Consider the following 7,073-nt stretch of genomic DNA (forward strand, 5'->3'; position numbering starts at 1 on the left):
GAGAATTTTACCATTAATTTTGTCAAAAGAAGAGTTTCCTTTATTAAATATGATAATAGAATACCACTTCTGCTTTATTCTGAACATGGTCTGCCTTCACAGTTATTTCACCATAAGCGCTTTAGTTTCTCTCTCATCCTTTCCTGCCACCATCTCTCTCTCAATGTTGCCTACCTGTAGGCTCTTAGAAAAATTTCCCCACTTGTTTCGCAAAGCCTGGACCATCTCTTTCAGTGTATCAGTAGTCTGCAAAGCAAAAGGAGTCTTCTCACAAGTGTTGTCGTTTAGCCCGGCTGGCAGCCAAACACCACACAGCCGTTCGCTCACCCTCCCCTCTCCCTCTCCAGGATGGGGGAGAGAAATGGGAAAGTGAAGTCTGTGAGTTGAGATAAAGACAGTTTATTAAGACAGGAAAAATAATAACAATAATAATAATAATAATAATAGTATTAATAGTAATAATGTGTGTGAAATAAGTGATGCACAATGCAATTGCTCACCACCCGCTGACTGATGCCCAGCCTATCCCCGAGCAGCCGGCACCCCCTCCACCCCGGCTAGCCACCCCTATATATTGTTCAGCATGACGTCAGATGGTATGGAATACCCCTTTGGCCAGTTTGGGTCAGCTGTCCTGGGTCCGTCCCCTCCCAGCTCCTGCTGCATCCCCAGCCTGCTCGCTAGCAGGACAGAGCGAGAAGCTGAAAAGTCCTGGCTTGGTGTAAGCACTGCTCTACAACAATTAAAACATCAGCATGTTATCAGCGCTCTTCTCATTCTAATCCAAAACATAGCACCCTGCCAGCTACTAGGAGGAAAATTAACTCTGTCCTAACTGAAACCAGGACAACAAGATAGGAGGTTTTTTTATTCAGCTGCCTTGCATGTATCAGAGAGTTGTAATTGATCCTGTTTGCCAAGAGCATTGACAAAGAAGGTGTAAGACTGAAATGCATACGGATGTCCACTCAGATTTTCTGCCAGTAACATAATAGTTATGCTTAGCCATTCATAGCATCACTTCAGTTTTCCAAGATTTGTTTACTACAAGGCATCCCTGCAAAGTTTGTTCCAGGTTTAACACTAAGTTTGTTCTGCAGCAGGTTCTGGATTCAGGTGGATTCTTCTACATCACCTCAGAGTGCAGAGTCACAATAGAAAACAGCCTCAATATTCTCATTACCCCCACAAACTGTTAGAGCTGTGCTTGCAGGCTCCCAGATTTTGGCAGATTGGCCATGCAGTTCATTAATTAGCTTGAGGTCTCTGAGTTGTATTCAGGTTGATAGGCTCTTGCTGCTGCTGTTTGGGGTTAGTACTGCCTGTCATGACAAGCACACACACCTGGGACTGATTTGCTGACATGACTAGCATCCGTTTTCTCCTTTCTAAAAAAGGAAAAAATGAAAAGAGAAAGAAAAAAAAAAAAACCTTCAAGGTATTAAGGCAATGTGAAAGAAGAAAACTTTTTGAAACACCACAAATTAGTTTGCATGGAAGAAGCTGTCATGCTAATGAGGGAAGGCAGAAACACTAAGAGAAAAGCTGCTGCTTCCAGTTCAATGGTTTCTAGCCCTTTTCCCTGACGAATGGGACACAGGGCTCTCTTGATATGGCATCTGTCCTGTGAAGGGACATTGATGGGCTTGGTGTTGGGACCACAGGCTGGAAGCTTGCCCACTCTGGTGTGGTCCACGCTCTTGCTCCAGCCAAAGTCAGTGAGGGGGCAGAATGGGGAAGTGTCACGAAAAGCATTTCATTCTTGTTTCATCCTTTAATAGTTGTTTGCTCAGTTCAAGCTAAACATAGAAGAGCATCCTCCCTTTGTGCAAAGAAGCTGGAGAAGCTGAGGTTTTTAATACTGGTAATACCCTTTACAGACCTGAGTAAATCCACAGGTCTGAGTGGGGCAGGACCGTGGGTGGGACCACAGGCATTTGGTACACTCTTGGTGGAGAGGCTTCTGTGCCAAAGCATCCCGGTGCTCAGGAGGGCTGGACTGAGTGCTCTCCCAGCCCTTCCTTCCCCAAGCAGTCCACCAGGGGTGCCCCCAGCCATGCCTCGGGCTGACCCACAGCTCTTCCTTCTTTGTACGCGGGGTTAGGCCAGTATGAACCCACTCACGTCTCAGTGTGGGGCCTGTGGCAAGACTCACCCACAGCTTCCTGCTGTCCCCACAGTGCTAACACCTTTCAGCGCTGCACAGACTGGATGGGCCTGGTTTCTACTTCTTCCATCATTAAATATTGGCTCCGGCTTACCCCTGGAGCCTCGCGTGCTCTCCAGTGGTGGGTGAAGCACCAGCTGCTCTAAGTGGAGATCTGCTCTAATAGTGATTTCATCCTTCAATGCCAATGGTTTGGGCAGGAGGTCCTGCTGCCCCCTGGGGCAGGGCCTGAAACACTGCAGCTCCTGCTGAGGTAGAAATAAATTCTGTATTAAAACCAACCAGATCACTTCTGTTTCTAAAACAGGTTCAGCCCAGGTCCAGTCAATGGTTATTGGGATAAGCCCAGGTCCAGTCAATGGTTATTGGGATAAACATATCTTTAAGGATATGCGATGATCTGGCCATGCAGCCCTGCACAGGAAGATGGTAGCTCTGGAAATCACAGGAACGGTAGATTTGAGAGAAAATACTGTCTGCTGCACAGCAGGATAATGGTTTATCAGTCACACAGTCTGCAGTAAGAAGGTGACAGCCTGAACAATGAAGATATCTACCATTTTGAAATAAAGCCGTAGCACAGCTTTACACACCTCTTTTGTTCATTACATGCTGTTAGTCCCTGGCAAGCTGCAGGAGTGGGAGTGCAGAGAAGGGATCTGTGCCTTCCACAGAGTCACTGGAGCAGCCTCTGGTGTTTGTTTGATCATGCTTCCATAGCACAGAGCTGGTTTTCTAATGAGTCAGCAAAACTTTGGGCCGATTTCTTTTGTTTGAAAGCATACACAAAGAAAAGAGAACAAACTGAAGGCTTGATTTTGTAGTGAGAACGAATTAGCAATAAGCTAAGTGCTTTGAGCAGTAATTACAGTACAACACAGACACAGCTCCTCTACTAATGACCCCTTGAAAAAAATCCCGCGTGACCTAGCATGGGGCAGGCATGCGGTTACTGTGCTTGTTTGCTGCCCTCTCTTGGAAGCAAAGACCAACCTCCAGGAAAGGAAAAGCAGAATAAAGGTTGTCAAGAGAAGGACAAGCAGCATATACACTCGCTCCAAGAGGGTGGAAGAAAAAAAAAATAAAAATAAATAAATAAATAAATATATACACTCACACACCAATATACTAAATAAGTAAATATACTAAATAATACCAAATATACCAATAATACAAAAACAAAAACAACAACAAAAACTTTTCCCTGCATTGGAAAGAATAATGAAATGCTTCTAAGCATCTGCTTTCTTTTCTAAGGCAAAGTGTGTGACAGAGTTGATCTCAGTGATGACGCTGTATGTCACAGATAAACATCACCCTTTTCTACCCATTATTTTATACACCTAATAAAATATATACCTTACCTCTCCTTCCCCATAAAAGTGATTTTCTAAAAAAAGAGTGATTTTTGCTTTTCAAACCCTACAGGAATATTTGAGCAGACCTCCAAGGCATTGCCTCACTTGCCTTCTGCAAAGATTTCTGTCTGTAATGTCATAAAGGCTAAAAGAAAACTGGATCCTGTGAGTAACGGTAATCATTTGTAAGAAATAATAGTTCCACTTTTCAGAATAAGTTTCTTTCAGCTTTAACTTCAGGCAAGGGAGTCTGTATCGCTGAGGATCCTGTATGCACAATAAAGATCCAGCTGGTGGGCCCACTGATGCTGCTGACTCTTTGCTCCTTTGCCAAGTATAAAGCTCCTTCCCTGGACAAAACGCCCTGGACACACTGGTGGCAACAGAGGTCTGTGTGTCCCACAGCATTTTGCAATTGGATTAATTTTATTGGAAAAGTTTTTATCATGATTAGACTTACGTCAAAAAAGAAATCCTCGTTATCAAAACAAATATAGGACTTGTGTCATCTCAGCGAATTCCTGAGACAGTTTTCTCCATTTTCTGACCTTCTCAGCCTACAGCTTTGGAGAAGGTCAGCAAAACCTCAGTAAATTCTGTTGATAAGCACAGGACTTGGTCCTGGAATATTGTGCCCCAGTTATTTTAGAAATCAAGATACTTCATATCCTATGAGAAAAATTTATTTTTATTTTTATTTTTAATCTTGAACGGTATATGAAGCAAAATTTGAAATATATCATGTGACAAAACAACAACAACAAAAACAAAAAAATACCCAGCCCTCTTTAAAGACTGTACCACCTTCCCCAAGGACATAAACTTTCGTACCCCACATGAAACACATCACTATTTAAAATGTTCCATAAACATAGCCAAGCAGCCTGAACTCCACCTGGGTCTCAGTCCCTAAAAGAAAATATATAAAATAGCTGACGCCCCATTTTAATTCTGACTGGAGATCAACTGCCAGGGATCTTTAATGAAACTTCCATGGAGGGCCATGGAAGTCCTCCCATGGAGGATCCATTCCTCATCATCTTTACGTATAGTAGAGGCTTCAACCTTAAGAACCACCTGCATCTACCCCAAAGTCTGTTTTGTGTAAGCAGGAAGCTGTGGATGCTTGTCACGTTTGAATGAAGGGTATTTCCTTCACTGCCTAAGTGTGGAAATCCAAAAGCTTCATTTCAATCCATTTTTAAAAATTTAATCTCATCCCTCACCCAAGAACAGTGTTATCACCTATGGTACATATTCCCACTCCCCTTTCCAACTCTCCCCTCAGATTTTGTTCATGTGCTTGCTCATGGTGTGGAGGAACACATGCAAACCCTCAGCTTACCTTTGGCTGCTGCAGGAAGGGCCTGTCCCCGGTGCTCAGCGCCCAGCTGTGAGCAGCTAACTCTCTTCTCCTTGCTTCCCAGGTGATTACTGTGCACACATACACGTACAAGCACATTCATTTATCTCAGGGAGATTTGCCCAATTCAGCCCTGCGTCTGAGACAGAAACAACTGCATACTCATTAACCTCAGGCTGATGTAAACTCGGAATCCTAAGGACAACAATTTCACTGTCAACAACTCTATAAGTGAAATAACGAAAGGACCAAAAACGAGTCCACCTTTCCCTCTAGTGAATGCCACTTGGGGAAACTTGTGCTTTTCTTCCCAGCTGGATTCTTCATTTTTCTGTAAATTACATTTGCGAGCAGGCAATTTTTGGGAGACCAGATACACGTGCCGGAGTAGAGCTGTCTGTGTTGTGCTATACAGTTGCTACATCTCGAGCGACCTCTGTTGCCAGAGAGATGGGATGACAGAGGTGGATACCTGATTTCCCCTGGCAGCCTGTAAGAAACGCTAAGAAAAAATGGTAGAGAAGAGCTTTAGAGACTGCCTGGAAGAGAGAGCTATTCACCCTGCCTGTGTGCCCTCTGCTTTAGACAGGCTGGCTCAGCGTTGCTCCCCTCCTTTGGGGAGACTATTCCACAGACTTACCCGGGATATAAAGTGACACTCCAGTGTTACAACGTCTATGCTGCCCTGCTGTCAGATACTTTTGAACCAGATGAGTAGTTTTCCAGGGGTAAAAAAAAAAAAAAAAAAAAAAAAAAAAAAATGAAATCACCAGATATCAGTAATAAAACTCACTGGAGGTACAGGAAGCTCCCATATGAGATGCACTTGGACAAATCTGGACTAGGAAAGTGGTAATGAAAGACAGTAGTAATGAAAGAGAAGATGGAGGGACACAGAATAAAGACCCATTAATAAAGCAGAGGAAGCAGCTGCAGTTTTACCCTGATGGCTGAAGAAGGAAACAAACATTTCACCACTGGTGGTGCCCACCAGGTTCTTGTTTTGGGCTGGGTTGACTTCTACCTCTAAATTTTTTTTCACTGATGGAATCAGAGTGAGCATGGTAAATGTTTTCCCATACACCTAGTGTACTCATTTACCCAGTATACTCTTCCTGCAGGGCTATAGCTGCCCCCACTTCTAGATAAAGCCATACCTCAGGACACTCTGGCTGCTGTTTTCCATTTCCATTCCCTTAACATTTCCCAGTCTGCTGAAACTGTGATGAAAATTTCTTCCCTAATAATTGTGCTCATCAGTCATTGTAGTATTATGGTGTGTTGGTTTACATCATACACTGATCAGTGGAATTTTACTAGGGACTTTGGTGTTGTATGTGCTTAAGCAAGCAAACTAAAGAACATCAGCTCATTGCAAAGTCAGCCCCAGAGATATGGGCTCAGCTACTTGGATGGCCAGAGAAGTAGCCTTGCAGGCAAAACAACCAGGATAATGCTCGCATCCTAGCCACTTCTAACATATCTATCCTTGAAGTCCAGCCCCCTCACCCCACAGGGTCTGGTGTCATAGATAAGTAACTATTACAAAACTGAATGCAGGGATGCCTGAAGTAATAGGTAAGTTGCCTTGTTAAGTTTTACTGTGATTGGTAGTCAGTAGTATGTGTTAATTAGTGATTGGACAATTTATATTGTACCTGTATGCCTGAAAGGTATAAAACCCCATGTCTAAACACACTCATGTATGAAGAAAAACTTACCCTTTTAATTCTATACTTTGCATCCTAGCCACTCTCCTCAGTCAGCAGTGAATTTTCATGACAAAATAACATTGCAGACAGCTTTATCAGACATTTATACTTGCTTTAGCCTTTTATTATTAAACTATATTTTGCAGCCACAGAATGATAGCCAAGCATTTTAAGAGAGTATTGCTTACAAAACCACATCTAGAGAACTGATCATGTTCAATAAAGCATGACTTTTGGTCATTATACACAGTACTCTCTTGAGACAACTTGCACACAGCAAGTAGAACACCTTTTTACCTGTGCTGCCTGCCAAGATACCGCACAAGCCTGCTTGTTTTCTCCCTGTGCCGTATGCCTGTGCACCTGTCCATGCATGTGTCTATTGTAACTTCACAGCACTGTTTGTGTCTGGCATCCTCCAGGTGGTTGCAACCTGCTTCTGGGCTGGCTGCAAAAGATCAGTTATTGACTTT

This window comes from Cygnus atratus, chromosome Z (genome assembly GCF_013377495.2).
Source record: "Cygnus atratus isolate AKBS03 ecotype Queensland, Australia chromosome Z, CAtr_DNAZoo_HiC_assembly, whole genome shotgun sequence".
NCBI classification, from domain to species: Eukaryota; Metazoa; Chordata; class Aves; order Anseriformes; family Anatidae; genus Cygnus; species Cygnus atratus.